The 16449-nt window shown below is 35.6% G+C and overlaps 1 protein-coding gene across 1 annotated transcript in view; it reads left to right on the forward strand.

Annotated features, from left to right (window-relative positions):
• sntg1 (syntrophin, gamma 1) overlaps nt 1-16449 on the forward strand; it is a 164727-nt gene that overhangs the window by 67889 nt on the left and 80389 nt on the right. The window contains exons 2-3 of the mRNA XM_066719652.1: nt 1826-1962; nt 12176-12288. The gene's annotated coding sequence lies outside the window, so the exon portion shown is untranslated. The remainder of the gene's footprint in view (nt 1-1825; nt 1963-12175; nt 12289-16449) is intronic.

A 16449-nucleotide genomic window follows, 5' to 3' on the forward strand; every position in this document is an offset into this window, starting at 1 on the left:
AAAGAGACCTCGGCCAAGCAAAAACCTACCCTCAAATGCTGTGCTTGTCATTTGCAGTTGGTGAGTGGATTAAAGTTCTGAAGTTCTTACAGTTAAATCTATCCCTGTATGTTTTCAGAAGGATGATCTAAGAGTCCATTCTTTCAACAAAAGGTCAAGACCCATTGGCAAGGCAGCAATCATGGCTACATGCTCCACTCCAAGGCTAAGCATACAATCTAAAAAAAAAAAACACAAAAAAAAACGTTTTATACGAAAATAAATAAAGTTTAAAAAGTTTGAGGATCAGCAAGATAGAATAGGAAAGGTAATTTAAGTAAAGAAAAGGTTTGCAAAGTTGATGACATTTTCTTGTGAAGTACAGCTTACCCTGAGCAGTTTGAAATCGATCCAAATGAAATAAGTCTAAACTAGAAGGAATTAAGCTGGTTGAAGTGCTGGATAGTTGGAAGTGTTCGTGTTCTCTAAAGACTGTAAAGGTGAAATGCAGAACCCTCTCTCTTGCTGAAGACATCATAAAGGGCCAGGAAACATAAATCAATAAGCATGTTTTGCAAAAAGGCTTTGTAGGCAGCAGAGATGGAAAAGACAACTGTTTTGAATCCCTAGGTTCTTGCAAATATACAAACATATGTTACTTGTGCATACATTAGTGCCATAATTCTTTTTAAAGCAAAACATTGGGGTTATTATTACATTTGGCACCAAGCAAACAGATAAATAAATTCAGATGGAGATAAAAACAACACAGACATACAAAATAAAGCCAATTCTGTTTTTATTTATTTATTTATTTATGTATATAAGCTCAGACAAAGTAATACTTTAAAAGATATTCAGTAAAGCTTGTCTAAATTATTTTTAAATGTTCATGTTAAGTACACAACTAATCAAATTACGTAAATTATTAATCTCACTTGCAAAACTACAAGTGAAAGTCACATAAGGTGATATTGTGGTGGACCCTTTCCCTTCATGTTGTATTCTTTACAAAGTTGAGGAAAACACAAGGCACTTTTACAGCAATTTTAACATAAATTAATATTTACATTACACAACAAATTCAGTTTCCATTATCACACTCGTTATTCTTTCTTCCATCATTTAAGTGTTCTGTAGCACATATAATTCTAGTCCTTGAGTAAGTAAGAAAAATACAGTGTAAAATATGAAACTAAAATACCAGATAGAGTCTGCCACTTTAGCTGTGAGATTTTAACTAAGGTGTTATTTAAACAGCATTATTAAAGAAATTAAGAAATTAACATGAAAACTGTCTCTCTGCTGAATGATGGGGTACTAAACCTTGACAGAATCTAGACTTTCATACACAGCTATAGATAATTTATTTATTTAATGAGAAGCATTTTTTTAAATAATTGTAATGTTGAATACAAATCAAACCTTTCTGATTAATATATATGAACATTTATGCATATAAATTTTTACGTGCAAACTAGAATTTGACTGTTATTGTATTGTGCAGGAGGCAAGAACAGTCATTTGTTGTTTTATGTAATGCTTCAAAAACACATGTCCATGTTTCTTAGATGAAGCAGAAGAATAATTAGTCTGCTTCTGTGTTTTGTTTATTTATTTCACGTTAGCATGGCCTGATTCATTTTATTTCTGTGTTGTTTCTCTGTGTCAAATTTCCAGTGTGAAGTTTGCCTTCTGGCTACAAGAAAAAAAATGAGTAAGCAGTGTAAGTTGACGCAGCTTTCTCCAACCTATTTGCACCTTACTGCTTTTTCAGCCGGCAAGATAAGTCATTCTTCTCTGGCATAGCAAGGAACATTAATCACAACTGATTTTTCCTCCTCAGCTCATGGAGACACCAACACGTATTTGTTGTTCCCTGTGAGCCTCAGCCAAGATCAGCCTCGCCAGCTGTCGGACTCGGACCCGACACGCCGTTCTCTAACCTGCCCTACACACCATGTGATGTACCATTTCAGTGAGGTGAGCCACTGAGAAGGTGAACTACTGCTTTCAAATTCAGCTGGAGAATGTTTTCATTTGAATTATTTCCACCAGCTTTTGTTTAGACTTTAGAGTCATACATTATTTGAGGTTCAATCAACACCCCCACACACCAGACCAAGACAGCATATTTATTTAGTTTAGTTTTGTTTTGTTTTGATGGAGGAGAAGGGTGGTGGAGAGGTGGGATTGGGGGCCAGTGTCTGTCACTTATTCTGATTTTTATGATAGTTTTATTGATTCAATTATTTTATTTTATTGGATCTTGCTGATATATTATTCCTAAAGTGATATTGCATGGATGAAGGAAATTGTAAAGGAGGCAAATGTCTGAAACCCAATATTAGTCAACCTGTACTAATTTGTACATTTCATCTTTTTAAATTGTGAAATATTTCACAGTTCTATACAATCCTCTATCTTCTTCTTCTTCTTCTTCTTCTTCTTCTTCTTCTTCTTCTTCTTCTTATTATTATTATTGTTGTTCATTCTTATTATTGTTCTTATTATTTAATTTGGATGAAAACAATATTTTCTATTGCCAATAGCTCTAACATTTGTGATGTATTTCTCCAGTATGCAAATTACACTGCCACAGCCAGTGCTTCATAAAGTAACTGTGAGGACATTTATCTCTCCTCTATGCACTATACATAATACTGAGATGTACATGTCTTTTTTCCTGTATCACTTTAATATAATTAAAGAAACAAGTCTGAAGTACCAAATTGAGGCTCTGCTAGGTTTCTTTTTTTTTATGCCAATACTTATCCGTTTACACTTAATTCCTCTATTTTATTATATATGGAACAGTCAATATGAAAAAAAAAAAGTATGCATGGCAAAGGTAATGTGACTATCTCAAACATCATATTCATACATAGCAGAGATGATGGCTCAGTCCTCAACCTGTTGTTGTGCATCCACAATATGGACAACACCGAACTGCCAATATTTTGAAGCTTACTCTTCCTTGACACTCAGAAAAAGTCACATGTGTGATGCTCACATTTTAAATACTGGTGAAAATATATTAATGGAAAATAGGAGTATATAATGTTTAAATTAAGTGATGCTCAAGCATTAAATTGCATTCTTCATAGACTCTGTACACTGAAATGCAACTGATTTCAATACTAAACTAAATACACAGACAACTTTCAATAGACCCCTTTGTGTGTTATTCTTGACTAAAATAACTATAATAACTTTGCTGCAGTTGATCAGAGTTCCTGTATAGTGTTTAATCTTCTGGTTGACTTGTATTAAGAATATGATGTAAAATGTAATAGATACACTTAATGTATTTACAAATAAAAAGGGTAAATGTAGTTCACCCAGGAAAAGCTTTAAGATGGAGTGCAGGATGAGCTCTAAAGCCTTGTTCATTTCCAGGCTGTGGCACTCACTATAGTGGTCAGGAACCCCAGAGGTATAACTAAATTGGGCACAGTGAGCGAAGACATACTCAGTTTGTCATGTAACAGCTGAGGCTTACTGTGGTCCTGCAGGACCATGCGGTTCGCATTGGCAGCTGTGCCTGACCTTCTGTTGATACTTAATCTCCCTTGTTTCCATTGTGGATATCAGTGTGAAAAGAGGCAATTGGCTTGGCAACCACATGCCTTAGATGACATGTATTCTTTCGTCCCTCTAGTATGATGGTTCAACACTGAGTTCCATTACACATCAACTGGCTAACCCAAATTGTTAATCAGATTAGATAAAAACATTTTTGGAAACAAACGTGAATTAAGAAACAAATTACATAAACAGCAAAAATATAAATGAATCTCAAGTTGACTTCAAGCAATATGAGGGAACCAGGAATGTTACACTATCATAAAATAGAAGGCTATGACTGGAACTGTCAGCTTAGTTTACTAAATGTTATGCTAATGCATGTGTTCAAAGAACTGAGGAGAATAAATGTCAAAAGCAAAATAGCTTATATAGGTCAGAATGATGCTTCACTATCTGTGCAGCAGGAGCACTGGTAGGTTTTTGGGTTATTTTTGTATTTTACTCTATAAATGTGGTGAACTAAAATAAGGATACAAAATAACCTTTAGAAAACCCTTGGTCCCAGTTTCTTAAAAAAAAATAATAATTTGGAAATCAGTTTTTTTAAATTATTTTTTTAGGATGTAACAATTTACTATTGTTACTGTATGGCATTTTGAATATTTTTCACTTCTACCATAAGAAGAATACTTATGACTGTTTGCTTTAATAATGTCAATACAATGATGTTCCCCTATTGGCACAACCTCATCAACCATTGCCCTTCAGATTCTTATCTCTTGGATGTACATGCTTTAACTACTTGTAATTGCTGTAAAATAATGATATATTAACAACAAAACATACATTAATAACCTAAAGTTTACATTTCATATTCATAGATACACTATTCTGTCCTAAAACACTACTGCATATGTTTAATTATGGCTCATACAGCTGATATTTTATGTGGTGTCATTCTGTTTATATCCCTTTTCTACTTTACTAAGTTTACTGTACTGTACAAATTTATAAGAAGTAAATGTTACTTACAGATACATAGTAGATTGTCATTAAATGCTAGCTCTGTGTGAAGGAGGGTAGTTAAGTGGTTTGTGGAGTTGCTCTACTTTTGTAAATAAGGATTTTTTGTTACATTATTACTTAATTTCTTAGCAGACACCCTTATCCAGGTTGACTTACAATTGTTGCAGTATATGACATTATTTTCACATTTATACAGCTGGGCATTTACTGGAGCTATCTAGGTAAGGTACCTTGCTCAAGGGTACATCAGCAGTGTCCCCAACCTGGGATTAAACCACAACACTGTGTTCCAGAGTCTAGAGCGCTGACCACTACTCCACACTGCTGCCCTATATTATATTATATTATTAATATTATATATTATTGCCTCTTGATGTGCTTCTACAGATTCCGTTTTAACTTATTTTACAAACATTTTTCAGTATCTGTATGATTTATTTTTACTTTTGTATGTATTCTTTGTGCGTGGCTTGAATTATGTTTAGAGCAATTTTATGTAATGCGTTAGTGTGTTTCGTTAAAAGCACATTTTTGTAAGTGTAATTTACGCGCAGAGATTTTCTTTGTAAAGATTCTCTTTTAAGGACTTTCTTAAGATTGAGGTTGTGACATTATGGAGTGGCAGAAAAACAAATTACCTGGGAAGAATCTGCAAGTAGATGCTGACCCAGAACAGTGGAATGAGATCTCCTGTGGAGTGCTGAATCTGGCAACTCCTTGAATCTGACAGACCACAAAGGCCGACTTCTCTCTCTGTGGTAGAAACTGCGATGCTTGAGGAATCTCACAGTACTCCCAGGCCAATCATCAAAAAGTGTTGGAAAGTGTCCCTTCTCTTGCAGTCACACAGCCAGGGGTAGACACTTTTAAATATAGGGCAAACAGATGTTTTTGTTTTTTGGTTATTTTCTCTCTCATTTTGTTACTACAGTTTACATAATGATCATACACAGTCAGAGCATCAATGTATAATAATAGACACTTTAATCTTGACCTAAACACCACATGTCCTCATAGATAATTTATGCCTTACCTTTATTATTTCTGAAGCCTGGACTGGTTAAACTCCTCAGACAGGTCTTCAGAGTTTCCCTGACACTGCAGGGTCAAATCTCTATCTGAGATGTTATTTATTTATATATATATATATATATATATATATATATATATATATATATATATATATATATATATATATACACTCACCTAAAGGATTATTAGGAACACCTGTTCAATTTCTCATTAATGCAATTATCTAACCAACCAATCACATGGCAGTTGCTTCAATGCATTTAGGGGTGTGGTCCTGGTCAAGACAATCTCCTGAACTCCAAACTGAATGTCTGAATGGGAAAGAAAGGTGATTTAAGCAATTTTGAGCGTGGCATGGTTGTTGGTGCCAGACGGGCCGGTCTGAGTATTTCACAATCTGCTCAGTTACTGGGATTTTCACGCACAACCATTTCTAGGGTTTACAAAGAATGGTGTGAAAAGGGAAAAACATCCAGTATGCGGCAGTCCTGTGGGCGAAAATGCCTTGTTGATGCTAGAGGTCAGAGGAGAATGGGCCGACTGATTCAAGCTGATAGAAGAGCAACTTTGACTGAAATAACCACTCGTTACAACCGAGGTATGCAGCAAAGCATTTGTGAAGCCACAACACGTACAACCTTGAGGCGGATGGGCTACAACAGCAGAAGACCCCACCGGGTACCACTCATCTCCACTACAAATAGGAAAAAGAGGCTACAATTTGCACAAGCTCACCAAAATTGGACAGTTGAAGACTGGAAAAATGTTGCCTGGTCTGATGAGTCTCGATTTCTGTTGAGACATTCAGATGGTAGAGTCAGAATTTGGCGTAAACAGAATGAGAACATGGATCCATCATGCCTTGTTACCACTGTGCAGGCTGGTGGTGGTGGTGTAATGGTGTGGGGGATGTTTTCTTGGTACACTTTAGGCCCCTTAGTGCCAATTGGGCATCGTTTAAATGCCACGGCCTACCTGAGCATTGTTTCTGACCATGTCCATCCCTTTATGACCACCATGTACCCATCCTCTGATGGCTACTTCCAGCAGGATAGTGCACCATGTCACAAAGGGCGAATCATTTCAAATTGGTTTCTTGAACATGACAATGAGTTCACTGTACTAAACTGGCCCCCACAGTCACCAGATCTCAACCCAATAGAGCATCTTTGGGATGTGGTGGAACGGGAGCTTCGTGCCCTGGATGTGCATCCCACAAATCTCCATCAACTGCAAGATGCTATCCTATCAATATGGGCCAACATTTCTAAAGAATGCTTTCAGCACCTTGTTGAATCAATGCCACATAGAATTAAGTCAGTTCTGAAGGCGAAAGGGGGTCAAACACAGTATTAGTATGGTGTTCCTAATAATCCTTTAGGTGAGTGTATATATATATATGGTGGTATTTTCACTTTTTTTTCTTCCCTGAGCTTGGCTATAGTGTAACCTTGACATTTTTTAAAGCAAAGCACTACAAAGAAGTTTACTGTATTTTGCTTAACCATTCCACCTAGCTAGTTCAATGTGGAGCAAAACACTTTTCCTGAAGGCTCTGTAGAACCTGATTTCATTTTGCTTCTAAACTACAAGTACCATAATCATCGTGTATGCTTTGATTTATGACCGTAGACATTTCATTCCACCGAGGTGTTGAAAAGATTGGCTTTCATGTCAGTCTAAAGAAATACTTTCTGTATTTGTCACTTGATTTTAAAATTAAGTACAGATGTAGGATCTCTTTTTAACATAGTGTGTTCCAACCAGTGTGCCATAGATGTAGAGCCCACAGATACGCACATGCTCACACTGATACTGAGGAAACACACAAAACATCAAAAACAAAAAATGCCATGTGGAACACTTATCACTTGACACAGTCTAATGCACTGCCTTCTCTTGTATCATTGCAGATGTACTAAGCTATATGATTGTACATCTGGGTAATTTGCAGAAAACAGCTGGTTCATTATTTTTTCCCAATCTATTGCTTACCGTATTAAAGAGTCTGTGAGTAAATAACATAATTGGACAATTGGACAGAAAAGCACAATCGCACCTATATGGCACATTTGAGAGGTGGAAATGTATAGTACCTTGAAGCTGTGAACCAAAAATAATAATCTCCCCCTGTTGTGCTGGGTCAGTACCACTTTACCTTTTCACCCTGCTGCAAGCAACACTGCTCTAACAAAAAAGCAAAACTAATGAGGTGGTTTGGTGCTGACTGGATTTAAACTGGCATAGGTCCTTCACATAGTCAAATGTGCTTCGGTACCAGCTGCAAGCAGTTATTTGTGCAATGCAGTGATGTCCAGTGTAGGGTAATATGTAATTTAAGTCACAAATATTCACACCTATAGTTTAATAAATAGTGTTCGTACTATACTAGTTTATTGATTATATATTGTTGGATACTGATTCAGTCTATAAATAGAAGCTGAATCATAGAAACAAAATTGTTGAGGCACCCAGTTATTTAGTTTATTCAAGTCTATATAGTGTTCCCTAGACTTCAGTTCAGGTATTCAGCATACAAGCAAAATATATCATTGATAAATACTCATAGTTTGATTAACAATACAATATTCCAATGAAGGTTGTGAAGGCCGTTGGCTAAAACTATATGTGTAATTATGCACACAGATATTTCTAATTAAAATATATGTACAACAAATCAATTTCAACTAAATCAGTTTTTTTTCAATAGTGGGCTGTGGTTATGCAATTATGTAAGTAATTATGTAAATAATTACATACAACTTCAATTACAATTACTAATTGATGCAAGCCTGCTAGCATGACATCTGGCAGAAATCAATTACACAATGGTAGCGGCAGGCAGGTGGTTAAGCGCTACTGGCATACGAGCTGATGTGTGCTAGCTAATTAGTTAAAAACAAAATTTGCATTTGGCCCGCAGGCTAGCATTTTAGATGCCCATGAACTAAAGTGTAAAAAACATATATATATATATATTCACATTTTATAAAATACATTACTTATTCATTATTAAAATGAAAATAATTAAATGTAGTTGGATGAGTTAAAATAGTGTATAAGGTTTTGAAATGTAACTACTGACATTAATCATCACTCATTTATGCTGTAATAGTCTGCTTTTAATGCACTTTCATATCCCATTGAATAAATGGGATTGATTTGAAATCAGATTCATTTTGCTTCCAGTGGCAGGTGGAAAAAAAAAGATAAGTATCTTTGCAGCTGGCCCAACCACTGGGTCTGATTAATCTTTTTATTTTACAAAGCAGAACATATTCTGGCCATTTTGTCGTCAACTAGACATAGGGCTGAAACTAATTTAAAATACAATCCACTTGCCAACTGCAAATCAAAAACACGGCACATGATGGCTAGTTATTTGAGAATACTTGTTTGAGTTGAGAATACTACCCAAAGGGGGATGGGACATCACTAGTTACAATGGCAACTCATGAACGCATTGTCTAACAGAGCTGCGTATAGGCCACTGTCCGTTGTCACTTAGGCAGACCCCCCCTCTGTCTGCTTTAACTAGTGCAGCGCACTGGGGACTTCAGCCTGATTCGTGAGCTCAAACAGCCTTTTCTCTGTCTTAGTATTCTTAATATTAATTCAATACAATGATTGTATTGCATTGTTTTGATAGTGAAGTGCTGAATTCATTATTATTTATTGGATTATTAATTTAGTCTCTTGTGACACAGTGCTGGTGTTGTGCAGCTTGTTTGATTTTGTTTTAGTTGTATTAGTATTAAAATATATATAACTTCTGATATATCTGGTATTGCTGTAACTCCCGTCCAGATCTCTGATGCTAAAGGCAGCTTTCCCAGCTTTAACACCCGCTCCAGGCCACAGCTGCAACTACAACTTTGGGATTTTGCTCCCTATTTCTCCCTGGGTTCTAGGACATTTGGGCAATTTATACTTGCTCTCTTTGCCATGCATGCCTTGAGCATGAGCAGCCACATTAATATCTCCACCTCTCTATCTGGCACACGGTGCATTATGGTGCATCTCGGTACAATGAGGTGCAGAATAGCAGAATATGCTGCAACTTGGTGTGTTTTGGTGCATTCAGTGCCTTCAGTGGTGTACTTCAGTGCAGGAAATAATGGACCATGTTCCAGGAACCACAATTGACATTTTGGTGATGTGTCTTGGTGGTTGGATTGCCAAAGAAGCAATGCTGTTTCTGCCCTTATTATTACTGTATACACATTAATAGTGTGTGATATATTGGTTATTATATATACTGGTTATATATACTTATATAATATATATTGGTTATTATTATACCTTATTATTCTGTAACTCCCTCAATTTCTGATGAAGGCACTATGTCCTCCATCCCCTGCTGCACCATATGCAGGCAGCACACGCTCCCACTGACAGATGGACATACATTGTGGGTGGCCTGTCTTGGACCTGACCATGCATGCCTGGTCCTGGCAGAACCTGAATTCCGTCCTATATGCACATGCGCTGAGATTAATTACCTCTGCAACCACCGCTGACTTGCTGTATATATAGTCAGCTTTGTTAGACAATGGTGTTTACAAGTGCGCATTGTATCAAGCAATGTCCCATTCCCCTTGGGTAGTATTCTCTTTCTCAGATAACTGGGGTTGCATCTACCACCTATCATTTGCATTATGTAGAAGGAAAAGCCATCTGCCACCCTAAAGTACTGGAACTGTAATTTGATTGAAGGGTGGGTCATGTTCTGATATGGTCTGGGTCATAATCTTCCTGATCCCAGTTAGTTTGAACAGATTCAGTAACACTTACCGATCTAGACCAAATACCAGTTAAGGCGGAAAAAAATAGCTATGTTCTGTTAAGGAGAAAAAATACATAGTTCTACCACTTATTCTCCTCTCCACAATCTCTTCTTAATCCACTATGTGTAGCCTCATATGCCCTGCATTAATTGTCTAACTCAAATATAAGCCTCTCTTGCATTTAATCACACATGTGGGAAATGTAGTTAAACTAAGGTTTTTATACATGTAGGTTAATGGATATATTTTCTCCTCCATTGTTATGTAATATTAGTCATGAACCAGGACTAGTTTCACCCTCATTTACTATAAAATGTCTCTTTATTAATTTATTTGTTAAAGCAGTAATTCTTAAACAGGTAGAAAAATCATGCAGATAAATCTATGATCAGACGAATGATTGCAAAGCATCCATTTGTGTATATGTTCCTGTTATAGTGATATCATTCTGAATAGTTTCATGTCAGCTTTGGGGCCTTGCACCAAATACAGACTTTGTTAACTCAAATTACAATTTCATGCTGAGTAAGTTACAGACTGCAAAAATCAAGGGAATATCAAGTAATTATGACCCCGAGCGTAATATGGCCAATTGCTATTTGTTTTGTTTTTATTTGCTTTTCTTGTGTTATATATGATATGTTATACATTCTTGAGATAACAGAATAAATACAATCTCATCATCACTTACTCGCCCAAAGTTGTGTAGTGTAATATAAACAAATTGATTATAAAAGTCTAATATGAACTACCAACATGAACAACAGTATATAGGATTGGTTACCAATTTAGGCATAGTAATGAATTTAGTTTATCCAGCCACAGATAACTATCATATGAATTATGTAGAGTGTGTGGACATATTTTAGAACTGTGTTTACAGGCACACCCCAAACTCAATCTATTAATTAATTAGTTAATTCATTAATTATACTTACTTAATTATACTAACTTTTTCAACCTCTAAAAAAATACTTACAGTTTGGAAATTTTGCAGTGGTCATCTATGCCAGATCCATATGTATTTATTTATTTTGTCTTTTTTGTATTTAATTATTAGTTTTTTAAATATCTGGGTCCAGACATCGCTGACAAAATTAATTGACAACTTCACATGTGAAATCAATAATTTGTTTAAAAGTTGTGTGTGACATGATATTATATTTTACAGTATTATAGTTTTTTAAATGTCAAATGATTTCCAGTGCTTTTATGTGGAAAATAATATGTGCATTTACTTTTATTTAACAGGAGAAAAAGTCAGTAGTGATTTTTAATTATAAGCAACATTTCCATTATATTATTATTATTATTATTATTATTATTATTATTATTATTATTATTATTAACAAGGACTTAAAGTTAACACATACAGTACAGTACCGGTTTCAAATTATGATTATGCTCGTAGGAAATATTATTTTATGCAATGATTAACATGGAATATTTCACACAACAGAAATAAATGAAATTGTTAGCTTTGAATAAGGTGCTTTAAGTGAGCCACTTGTGCTTGATGCTTTCACAGAAGGTTATGTTTAGCTGTTCTGAAATTGTGAAGAGGTCCTTTATTTTTCACAAGTACTATTCAGTAGTTAAGCAGCAGCCCAGTGTGTGCTTGAGGTATGTCAAATAATGTACACCATAAACTAGTGCCAACAAAATGAAATATGATTTTACATACCATTCCTTACATGTTTTTTTGTTTGTTTGTTTTTTTCTGTATTTATTAGGAAAAACACTGTTTATGTTTACAGTTAGGTCGACATTTGAAATATATTATTTATCATGAGTTTAACCAATCATTCATTCTTTTATTTCAGCATTTTGATCCAGTTCGAAGAATACTTACTGTATATTCAAATAACTCGTCTGAAAATAAGTCAAGATGATGCAAAATCAGTGAAGTCAAAAAGGCTGAAAATGTACTATTAAGGTAATGTAAAATCCAGTTTAATTTACCATACAAACATATTGGTGACCGCCTTCAACATCATTTATAACATCAGCTATGTTATAGGTGTTATAATTATAACACCATATTATTATCCTGATTTAAGGCATGATACACATTATTTGCTGTTGTCACTATTCCTTATGAGGCAGAGGTACTAAGTCTTGATACTGGAAACACACAACAATCCCAAAGTATAGATTTTATCATGTTTACTACAAGGAAATATGTTAATTAAGTAACCTGCAATTTGCTCATTTAAATATTATTTTAGTATTAACAGCCCTAGCATCTGTAGCACTTTGAGAATCATGAGACATTTGGTTTAAACCACAGTGAGCTGAGTTGTTCTGTAGCACTGGATACTGAAAATGTAACTGCCTGAAAACAGAAAAATATATGAAAGAAACAAAAGAAGATGAGATAAATCATCTGATGCCATGCACAGCAACTAAAGAAATATCTTCACAAATGCTTACCTCACAAATGTAAACTGAAATCTTGAAAGTGATTGAAAGAGAATTATAACTTACAAATTCAAACTCATCAGACTGTGAAAAATAAAATAACCATCAGAAGCAACACATGTATGTCTTGTATGATGCTATATATTATATAATCCCATTATTTGCTGCTTACCATCACTTTTATACATATTTAGAATTATAATTATGCAAATGTATTAAAGTAATTTAAGATAATCACTGATGAACAGTATGGAAAATGAACTGACAAATCTGCTGTCCTTATTTTCCATCAGCATAGTCATGTTTGAATTTAGCTTCCAGAGCAATAACAGTAATGCAGTATTGGAAACTGAAATGGGTATATAGTTGTGCTCCTGTGAAATGTGCTGCAGTGTGATTAATAAAGGCCATGGCATTTGCAATATGGCTTCACATGAAGGTGCAGCCCCATTTCCCTCACACCTTTACATAACCCTGACCATTGCATTTACAGAAGTCCATTTTACTGAGACACATATTTTATCATGGCATTCCCAACATGTGAAGAGATGGATTGTGGCCTTTCCTCATGGGGTCATAATCAGAACAGAAATAAATCTTTTTTGATTGCCCAAGGCTTAAAAGTGATATTTTTCCATCTTCAGTTAAAGGCTATGGCTAAAAAAAATGCACATAGGGATAGTCATAATGTGTTTTATTATTTCCATCTGTAAAGCTTTATCAATGAAGACCCGCTGTCTGCAAACGGCAACTTCCCTGTAGACCACACAGGACACAATATTGCCCATGGACTAAGGCAGTGTTTATGCTTGTTTATTGTCTTTAAGTGTTGCTTTTGTCTTTTAGATGTTATTGATTGAATATAATCACTTTGAGACTAATTGCTTGTATAACTTAATTACCTGCTTTATGATTTATATTTCACTTATTGTTAATTGCATTGCTTTCTGTGAAGCACTCTGCTCTTGTTAAAAAATATATATACAAGTTTTTAATTATTATTGTTGTTAATTACATTAAGTCTGGCAAATGCAAAACTGTACCATCCCCCCCCTACCGGCGGAAACACCGTCAGCTCGCGACTATTAGCTCAGATCAAAATTGTCCCGAGGCCACACCTAGTTGCCGACCCCTGTACTAGACTACAAGGTCTACAGTTAAAGGCATGTTGTTCTCTAATTTAGAGTGTGTGCTGCACACTATTGAGAATATTTGAGCTGAAGCTTGACTTAAAATTTAATCGCAAATGAAATCGCAATCGCACTATCTCTCAGAAAAATCGCAATTAGATATTTTCCCCAAATCGCCCAACCCTAGTATACACTACTGTTTTGTATGAAGATAATTATACCATTAAATTATTTTATATTTAAATATAAATGGTGAACTTATAACTGTATCAATTTCTCATATTGTTTTAATGACAAAAAAAAAGATAAGGTATGTTGTAACGTTACTTGTAAACTTACTTCCAAGTCATACATTTTTAAATGTCACTGATTATAAGAAAACTGTTTTTTATCGATTGTTCTGAAATACTTGTTTATTCAATATCGTGCGTTTCTAGACTTCAAGGTTTAGGGGGCTTCGAAATGGTGAAAGAGCGGGGTTGTCGGGGTGCTGTCGGTGTTTTTTTTTCAGGTGTAAGAGCCAGGGGGGGGGGGTTGCTGACAGTGTTTTGCGGAGTTACTACTTCATTCTTCAACTCTTTTGTTGTATTATTTTTAGGGGGACTGAGAGAAAATACAAAGGATGGCTGACGGCTGGCCGTTACTTCATAATTGTATTATTTTTAGTGGGGCTGAGAAATACAGGGTCTAGTGACACCCCTGTTCAATATGATTCAATTTAAGAACATGCATATACCATCAGCATTCATAATGTTAGGTAGGGTGACTACATGGTGATACTGGGATATGGGATTTGATATCTGTCTGCTCCCATGTACTATCCAAACCCTTTGGACAGAGTTGTATGTCAAATATTTTACAATAATGAATTTTCAATTTTTTTACAAATCAAGGCACCAACCAGTTTTAATCCAGCTGCATAACCTTCAACAATGCAAATAGACCAGTATGTATGCAAGGGATCAGTCACTCTTTGAAGGAAATCAAATTGAACATACACTTAAAATAATGTAAGTATGAAGGGCATACTGTTCTTCTGAATAATGATTGAAATCTTGCCTTGCAATATATCACTCATGCATTTTTTTCATGGTATTTGGTAAATGAAAACAGCAATTGCCATGAGACAAGATCATCTTATATTTTTTAGAAAGCTCTGCTGGCTTGGGTTCACCAAATGTGCAATTAGTGAACCATGTACTAGCTTGTAAGCTTATTGCTCTGGTAGCTTGTACACTTGTAAGTGCTTACATATTGCAAACAAATCAGTTGACAACACAAAATATTTTTTCCCATGACATGTCTTGATCAGAATATTTTTGACAAGCATATCATAATTTGACTGGTTAGTTACTCAGTTCATTGGGAAAATGATCTAGCTAAATCTGGAGGAGGGTGATATGTTTCTGTGACAGCCTTTCAGTTACTGTACCTCAAGCTGAAATGTACACGTACATGTGTCTCAGTGAATATACTAGGTGAAATATATGAAGGAACACCTTGAGGGATTCATAATTTGACATGCATTACCTTGTTTGTACGGGGTTATCAATGGTATTAATGTTATGTGCCATTTGTTTAGTTTATTTCAATCTAAAGTGAGAACTTCAATTTTAAAACATAAGTATATCTGACTTCTGCATGAGTGCCACTGAAGTGTCAGATCTCAGCAACAGAAGTCTCACAACATTAGATCACAGTCAAGTAAAAGTGCAGTCTTTCACGTGGTATTGAACGAAATGCATAAGTGATATTCAAACAGATAGACAGACAGATAGATTGGATGTTCAGATGTCTACCCATAATTATTTGAATTGCAATTCAGTCTTTACATCACAGCGATGCAAACATGGAAGTCACAGATGTTCGGAATACTATTTGGAAATGTATTTTATTTTTAGTGTAGCGATCTGGGACTGTTTGCATGTAGGGACTGCAACCTGTCTATTCTATGTGTTGGGGGTGGGGTAGTTGAATGTTATAGATGTTAGTTAGTGGGAAATAGTGAAGTCTGCGGTGAAGAATCCAAATAATTGAGAGAGAGATGTATTTTCAATCAGAAGGAATTTAATACGAGCAACCACACGGAAGAAGTGTTCAAGAGGCAATCTCAAGAACAGTCTTAGAGAAGTTACAAACTACGGGCACTTTTATGCAGACCAGACAGGAGAGAAAGATAACAGGGCTACAAATCTGTCCTGTGATGAGTGGAAGTTCGGTTTCTGCCCGACAACTGGACAGGAAGACTCATACGTGGTCAAACGGGAAAAATTAAGGCATACATAATGTTTAATATAAGGGGGGCTCGTACGATGTATCAAACCCAAATTGCTGGTGAAAACTGGTTCTTTTCAGATCCTGTTCTCCTGGGTAGCACAGTACCATAGCACAGAGACAGTGACATCATTCACAGACACACAGGGAAAGAAAAGCGGTTCTTCAGTGGGGTCATGGGTTAACCTCACATGAGAACAGGCGGGGCACTGTGATTGGGGGAGCCGGTCAGTGTGGCGAGCTGATATATAGGGGTGCCTGGTTCCTGCCGG

This window comes from Amia ocellicauda, chromosome 2 (assembly GCF_036373705.1).
Source record: "Amia ocellicauda isolate fAmiCal2 chromosome 2, fAmiCal2.hap1, whole genome shotgun sequence".
Classification (NCBI taxonomy): Eukaryota; Metazoa; Chordata; class Actinopteri; order Amiiformes; family Amiidae; genus Amia; species Amia ocellicauda.